Raw genomic sequence first — 8,615 nt, 5'->3', positions numbered from 1 at the left:
TTTTGATTGACAACTCAAGCACTTTGATTGACATTTCAATGGCTCCATAAATAAAGCTAAAGCACATGACAGTGACAGTTAGAAAATTGACAGTTAGCAATATCCGTCCTAAAAAGTTATCTGGAGCTGAAACGAAATCAGAGGATTAAGCAGAATCCCTGTCATCTGAAATCATTTGATTCAATCAGTCACTGTTGGTGGCTTTCAACAACCTTTCCAATAAAGAACAAAGTTTGCAGCAAGTGAATACATGCAACGCTTTTGCTCTCAAAGCTTTGAATGCCGTGCTCAATGAGGGTCTGTTACATAAGGTGGCAACATTTGTCCGTAACTGAACTTGTTCCGCCAATGCTTAATACCTGCTGCAAAAAATATATCGCCAGCCCTCACATTACTGCAGATGAAAAGAAACAACCGCAGACGATCTGAGCAGACTACATAACAAAAGCCAAATACTTGCAACATTGCTTTCTCTTCACTGGTTGCCAGAATTGATTTGCTTGGTGAACTTAACGTAGTCTTGTACTGTAATCTGAAGGTTGTTGTGAACTTTGTGCTCCCAATGACTTTCAACTACTGCTGCAATATTAGACACTCAGATCAGCTCTGGACATCCAACAAGAGAAGTCAAGAAAATAGAAAGATATGAAGAGCCTGAATGAGACGACAGTCAGGGACAATGATGAGGTCACACCAAGATGTGGATTGCTTTATGACACCAAAAGCAATCCACATACTGATATGTTGTATCGCTATTTGATGACCAGTAATGTAAACCCAAGGACATTAGTTGCACAAAATCATGGGCATAGCTTCGTTATATATATGAACTAGGGGTGTAAATAGAATAGTGTTAAGATCTTTATGTTTCGGTTCGTGTTTCCCTGGATCTGTAAATTACATAATTTGAACCTAACGATGGCCAGCATCTAAAGTGACCTGGGTTTACTGAGTCTTTGTCGCTTTTTCTGCATACTGTGCTCAGAATCTACTTCCAGAACTACACTGTTGAGCCCTATATTGTATGTTAAAGGCTTACTATGCGACTTTCAGATCAGAGTTTCAGTTAAAAGCAAATGACCTCTTCCAAGCTCACCCGCCGCCCCTCCCGTCCTGTTTCAAGAGACAGTAGCAGACGAGTGCCGATAAACATCTTAAAACAAGTTTCACAATACATTTCAAGTGACCCTATGCAAAAGTTGATTCAGTTGTTATATGTTTGTCTTTTTAGACCGTAGAAAATCTTCTATTGGGTTTGGAGAGTTTTTTGGTTCTCCATCAGTTGCAAAAACACTCCACCCCCACAGGATGGCAGGGCTAACAGGTTGAACAGAGAGGGGCTTCAGTTGGAAAAAAAACATGTATGAATCAAGTTTGAGTCTCTGAGCAAAGCATAAACATGCTCCATCCCGTCCATGTGAACACAGACCTGAGAACAACAAAAACAGAGGGAGTTTGAATTCACTTTCATTTTGGAGTATTTTTTACTCCACAATATATATCATAAGAATGATAGGTTGGCAAAAATAAGGGATAATGGTTCAATCAATAAAATAATGCAGCTTGCAAAGAAGACGAGGAGAGTCATTGATGAACAACGGTGGAGGTGACGAGATCAGAGAGAAGGATGAAGAAGAACATGCAGGGGGGTTTGTTTCCTCTGAGGGTCCGCACCTGTCATGGTGTGTGGAGTTAAGTCTCAGTGAAAGACACACACACACACACACACACACACACACACACACACACACACACACACACACACACACACACACACACACATACGTACATCAGGTCTTTGCCTCATCTCTCAGCCCTCGATCTCATCCTCCTTTCTCTTTTAAAGCCCCTGCTGGCTTTGTGATGTGTTTAGTGGCATGTGTGAGCGTCTCTTTGTGACTGTTTGTGTGCACACCACACATTACCATGCACAGCTCTGCTCAGTGTTTGCATTGCCACTTACAGCTGCATCCACATCAATGTGCATTTATAATGTGGCATGTTAAGTGTGTGTGTTTTTTTTATTCACTCTCTGGCTTGCACAGTGCACCAGCTTTTCTACTGTAGCTCACCCGCTCAACCCACACCAAGCGGATCCCTTCACACACACACCAAACACACACACACATACATGCACATGAAACTCGCCTTCCTTCTCCTCTCTCTCTAATGCCCCCTCCTCCTTCTTCTTCTCTATCTCTCTTTCTCACTCTCTCTCTCTCATCTCTCACTCAGAGCAGTTCGTTCGGCAGACCGCTACAACAGAGTAGAGTGTGCGTTTGCTGTGTGTGGTGTGTGTGTCCAGAGCTGTGATCGCAGTGAAAAACAGAGTGAGAGAGAGAGAGAGAGAGAGAGAGAGAGAGAGAGATACAGAATAAGAGGTAGAGTGAGAGAGAGGAAGAGAGATAGAGAGACATCCAGAAGCAGGACTCAGCGGACTGAGAGAAAAGCAACACTCCTCACCACCGTGAGTACTGTACTCTGTATACATGCTTTTTCTTCATTCACTCACTACTGAAGAAGCTGCTTTCTAACTAACTGAACTGGTCCGTGCGTTGTACAGTAGACAGGAGGACAGTGTGCACAGCAGACAGCAGGAGTACAGTAGAAACGCATGCAAAAAGATGCACAGGATCACTTTCAAATTGTTGGCTGGAATCACATGGTGCTCGTCAGTGTGAGGCTGCAGGATGTTGCCGTGTGAACCAGCATGTGTGTGATGTTGTGTGTGTGTGAGATTCTCAAAAGAAATCCGAGTTTTTGGTGCATTTATGCTTGAAAAACGTCCACCTCAAGTCACAGATACGCTTGCATTGCAAATGTATATTGTATGTTTCTGTTTCTCCGGAACTTAAAGCGTTTCAGCTTCTGTCTCATCTCTTGATCACAGGGTTTTCTTTCACTTCTCGTAGTTCTTTCAATTTTGTGCGTGTAACATGTTGGCTTAAGCGGGTTTCACATGACTGAAATCAGTGGTCTGCACACATGCATCCACCTGAAACCAACACAATGAGTGAGCTGCAGATCACGGACACCCTTCTGCTGACGGGACAATTTCACAGTGTGGTGTGTTTTTACTTTTTTTGTCATTTCGGCCATCTGCTTCAGGATTGTTCGGCTTTATTATCCATTTTACACACTATTCTTTCTGTTGTGTTTTTGGACATGTAGGTGTGATATATATATATATATATATACATGTATATATATATATATATATATATATATATATATAAATATATCTATATAAAGTGGTACTTCCCAACACTTGTCCAGAAACATATCTCTACACTCCCCCGCTCAGCACCTAAAAAAAAAAGCAGAAGGAAGGCTGGAATCACTTACTGTAACAGTCTCTCCACAGCGAGATAAGATTCGTTCATTTCAGTGTTTGCACTTCTCTCAGAGAGTGTTAAAAAAACGAGAATGTACCAGAGGGGTATTGTTAAACCAAATGTTGATGCTGGGGACGGCAGAGAGAGGAGGTTAGGAGGGAGGCGGGCAGGCGGGCGAGGAGAGAACTTAAAAAGAGGGATTATGATAACTTCTTAAAAAGAGGGATTATGATAACTGCTGCCATTTCTTTCTCTTTTTTTTCCGCCCCTTCCTCACTCACAGTAATTATTTCTGGAAAGTCGTCTCTTTCTTCTGGCTTCCCTGTGGCTTTTGTCTGCTCTGTTTTTTGGATGCAATGAAGTCAGAATCAGACGAAACTTCAATGCAGAACTGATATTGTTATGTGTCATCTGCTACGTGACATTGGACATGTTAAATCTATTTCAGCTACTTTTATACAGGCAAAAGATGATTAAATCTGACCATCAGAACATGTGGGTTACCATTATAATGTTGATGTTGCACTTTTTCCTGGTGTGAGAATACAATGTTTTAAAAAAATACATTTTTTATTTTCCTTAAAGGGAAAATTTGTCTTGAAAACTATTTTGCCTCTAACAGCTGCGTTTCAATCATATAACTATAGAACAGCCAGGCAGCATTACATAGAACCAACTACGAAAAAGAAACAGATTAGTAAAATATTGCACAACGCCTGTGTGAAGAAATGTATATTTTTTGAAGAAGAGTGGAAAAAATGCATGGGTGAGAGATGAGCAGGCAACCTAAACCCCGTTGAGAGTGCAACATGCACCACTGCAGTAACAAATCACAAGAGGTACAACAATTGTAAGGAGGTATTTTAACAAAAAAACATGCCCTGGTTAAAAAACATGCCCGGTCTACACCTCATTCTCATAGATAAAATGTGTTTTCATTTGCAAACAAAATTGAACTTTAATCAAAAACTGACTGTGAAAGAGGCAAAAGGCTTCCGTGGGTTTCTGCACAGATTCAAGTGTGTTTGTGTGTGTGAGTGTCACAGAGGGTGTTTCTGGAGGATCAGGAAACATTAGTTGGGGGCCACCAGGCTCTGGAGGGAAGTGTCGGGGGGGTAGGATATCTGTGGCTTTTGTCGGGATTTACTCACACAATAAGGATTTAGTGGGTGACACTCGGGCTGGGTGTGTCTACATCAAAGAGGCTTCTCAGCATGGAGCAAGCAACGCATCAGGACACACTGCTGCTGTATGGAGGCAGAGCCGGGAGAAAAGTGTGCTCCATTGTTTTCTTCTTCTGGAGGACGAGGGGCCAGGCAGTGTTCGATACAAGTGAAAGAGCACTACTGTGGGTCCATAGTGTGTGTTACATGCTGTGTGTTTGTGTTCTTTAGAGGTCTGACTGTGAGGGTCAAACACTGGCATGTTGATCCTCCATGATGATTTGTGTCTGTTGATTAGAGTGTGAGAAAAAAATAGAGATATCACGTTATGTGATACTGTATCAATTTCTAAAAAAAAATGTTTCAAAGTTTGACAAGGGCACATTGGTGCAGTGGTGAGCGCTGCCACCTCACAGCAAGAAGATGCCTGGTTTGCATCCTCCGGGTACTCCACTGTCTGAAAACATGCTCGTTAGGTTAATTGGAGACTCAAAATTTCCCGTAGGTGTGCATGTGAGTGCGTCTAGCTGTTTGTCTCTGTATGCTGGCCCTGTGATTGACGTATCCCGCCTCTCGCCCAATGGCAGACTTCAGATACGATAAGCTTTATAAACAGTTGAATTCAAAGAGTTAAGGTGAAAAAAAAATATCTGGAGTCATGTAAATTTCTTTCCTCCCAGTGCATAAAAAGTAGTGCTTTATTGTTGCACAGACTAACAGATGTAGATAACCACTGTCATTTTTTTAGACTGTATGCCAGACTGACGTTGATGTTCTCATTATCACTGTAAAATCTGATGTATAAGACGCACTTTCAATACCTATTAATGTCTAAAAAATGGGCTGCGTCCTATAAAACAGGAGAGAAATATACCAATGCTGAGACGCCATCATGACTGCAAGTTTAACCGCCACCATCACCCACTGCACGCGCTCTGACACGGATGACAATTCACCCCCATTTATTGAGTATCACAAGGGAGTTAGGATACATAGTAACCTGGACGTGATACATTTAAGGAATGGGTGGTAAAATGAAACCTCGTGGAGTGCTGCTTTGATTGAAAAGACGCCTCAACTAGAGACAACAAGAGAGCAGCGGAGGTGGGCAGTGGGATCCTTGGTAAATTGGGCCTGGGCTGTGGGTCATACTTCACTTGACTGTCAATGCAACAATGGGCTGAGAGCTCAACCACTGTACTGGTAGAATAGCCAGTGGTGCTAATGGGGCGCTTATCAAAGAAAAAGAATAAAAAAGTAAGCTAGCAAGATTTCTAATTCCACATGACGAAAACAGACTCTAGAAAGAGCTACACATCTGCACAGAAACTGCACATTGTAGACGTTATTGAACGCAATGGAAATCATGAGGCAGTAAGACGTTTTAAATATTTTTTTCCCTCGGGGAGACCCATAGAAACAGATTTCGACTTTTATAGTAGGTAAAGAGAAGCAAACAAGAGCCGCACACCATCGGACTGTGTCGTCCCCTAAACCACCGCCTTCCTCATTCATGCACGGCCTGCTCCGACCTCCAGCTCAGCAGCAAGGAAGTGCGGACAACAGGAACGCGAGGAATACAAACGTGAAATCCTGCCTGCACATTATCCCACATGCTCTTTTGTAAAGCGTCTTGAGATAACACTTGCTATGAATTGACGCTATACAAACAATGACTGATTGATTGATTGACCAAGAAGCTCCTGTTTGAAGGATTTATTAATAAGTGACGTTTCCGCAGCTTGAGGGAGCTTCTTGGTGTGGAGATCTTGTTTGCTTCTCATTACCTATTCTTGTCTTTGGATCCAGCATCCGCTTAGGGTTGAGCTTTCCTTTTTTGATTTGTCGTATATACCAGTGCAATTTTTTTCTAATTTCCCTTAATAACATTAAATAAAAATGAAATATTTCCTCCTTTTAGTTTCAAACCTAAAAGTCGTAAAAGTCGTTTTATTTTCATTATGGTTCATCTCACAAACTGTAATGAAAGACACCTGTCATTGAACAGCGTTGATATGTGAACATGTGGGTACAGCAAACTGTCTGTTTTGAACATGCTCGCAAAAACTAATTAAAAAAGTCAATATGAGAACATTGAAAAGCAGTGAATGAAGTTTGATGTTTGAATGAAAAATGTGTCTGTCTGCTTGGAATGAGAACTAATTGAGAACAAACCTTGACAGTCTAATTGCCATCTGATTCATCATCATCACACGATAATGTCTACAATAACAACTCATTGTGAACGACAGATTCCATCCACATCTTTCTCTTTCCTCATAAACATCCATTTTCATTAGAGAACATTACACTTTTACCCTTCAACTACTTCGGTAATTTATCACACACTTTCCTTGACTGTCAGAGTCGGACGCCGCTCACAAAAGTTTTCCCCCTTTTGAAGGCAGTACCGCCCTCATGCATACCAAACCCACAGCATGCAGTGCTTTCTTCAAAATAAAGCATTTTGCATCGTGTTGGTGGGGTTGGTACAGTATTTCACACCCGCCTAATCTCTTTAAGCAGAGTTGTTATCCTAGCCCACGATGAATTGTATCACTACTATAGCTTGTTGCACCTACAAGCTGTTTTTAGTGAGCATCTCTGTTGGTATAAAAGTGAATGTGCTTCAGTGTGTTTGTGTGTGTCGTATTGTCTGCTGTGCTGTACTGACAGCACAGATAAGTCTTTTTTTTCCTGAGGCCTAATCCTCCTCTACACAAGTATGAGAGATGGATGGAGAAAAAGATGAGAGACAGTGAGAGAGCGCGAGAGAGAGACATCGATGTAGAACATAGTGACAAGTCCCCAACAAAACGTGTGTGTGTTTGTGTGTGTGTGTGTGTGTGTGTGTGTGTGTGTGTGTGTGTTGGTGAAGACAACGCAGCGACGGGAAGCTTTCAAAAGAGAGCGGGAGCGGGATTTGCATGTGAACAAGGGCTTTAACGGAGCCGTGAACCGTTAATACGCATTCAGAGAGGGGTTTTTTTTGTAGCGAGCGGGCTGGAGTTATTCAGAAACAGGTGTTCAGCAAATCACAGCAAACACTCTCGCTTCCAAAATATTTTTCCTCCGCAGCTCGCTTCTCTGAATTCTCTGGCGCGGCGAGCTTTGCCAGCACCTTCAATAGCAGCTGGGCTTTAGTTCAGAAAACATCCCAAAAAAATGATTTAAAAGATGGCAAGAAAAAAACCATTGCATCCATGTTGTTTCTTGTTCTTTAAAATCCATGTGGACACAAAGGAATCTGGTGCACCGAACAAAGTTTGCTCTATTTAGAGATAAAAGATGGATTCTGAGGTTTATAAATCTTGGCCATTTTTTCCACATATTTTTGGGGTTTAATGAGAGGAATAAAATAAAATAAATTCTGACATTTCTCCAGTTTGCTTCAGCCAGTAGCAGCATCGTGGCCTGTGACAGCTGCAATGTAATCTTTGGGGCTAAAGAGCCGGATCAAACTGAACACTAGAAGTAAAGGCTCGGGTTGTTATGCAATCTGACAGAGTAAAAATGTGTTAGTTAAGATGTATCACAAAAGAACAACATAAAAAATGTTTACCTAGCAACCAAAAAGTGGGTTGAGGAGCTGTTTTCAGTGGGTCACAAATATAAAAATGTAAAAATTAAATACAAAAGCTGGTTTTGGTTTTAAAAAAAAGTTCTTACCCCAACTTCACACAGGCAGCGTGAGAAGTTGTGGAAGGCTACATCTTCATTTTTTTTTTTTGACGTGCATATTAACAGGTCAGAGCCTTCACACTGCTGTTGAAGCATCTCAACACAGAAATTATGGAGAATATGAGGCTCGCCTATTTCCAGGGCAGATGGTAAACTGTGTGTTCTAAACAAGCGGCAAACTCCGATGAGAAAAATAAATAAAGCCAATGCAAAAGTGCAAAAAAAATCCCTTGACTGTCCACTTTAGGTTAGCCGCTACCAAAACTTCAGACCCCTGAAACCATCCCTATTTACGGCAAGTGAACTGGTAAAGAGGGATTAATATTCATATTTCATTCATGCTTATTCCTTGTTTAAGTTTGATACATCTAGGGGGATTCTTTAAATCTTTTTTTCGGGTTAATATATATGTATGGGAGGGGGGGGCGTCGGTTTT

The 8,615-nt window shown here is 41.5% G+C and overlaps 1 protein-coding gene across 5 annotated transcripts in view; it reads left to right on the top strand.

Annotated features, from left to right (window-relative positions):
- The first annotated feature begins 2,232 nt into the window (after nt 1–2,232).
- LOC132955687 (RNA binding protein fox-1 homolog 3-like) overlaps nt 2,233–8,615 on the top strand; it is a 548,807-nt gene continuing 542,424 nt past the window's right edge. For all 5 annotated transcript variants that reach the window (XM_061028634.1, XM_061028638.1, XM_061028637.1 and 2 more), the window contains exon 1: nt 2,233–2,467. The gene's annotated coding sequence lies outside the window, so the exon portion shown is untranslated. The remainder of the gene's footprint in view (nt 2,468–8,615) is intronic.

Source organism: Labrus mixtus, chromosome 21 (genome assembly GCF_963584025.1).
Source record: "Labrus mixtus chromosome 21, fLabMix1.1, whole genome shotgun sequence".
Taxonomy (NCBI): Eukaryota; Metazoa; Chordata; class Actinopteri; order Labriformes; family Labridae; genus Labrus; species Labrus mixtus.
Note: the sequence above shows the minus strand (reverse complement) of the source record. Positions and strands in the feature narration are given on the sequence as shown.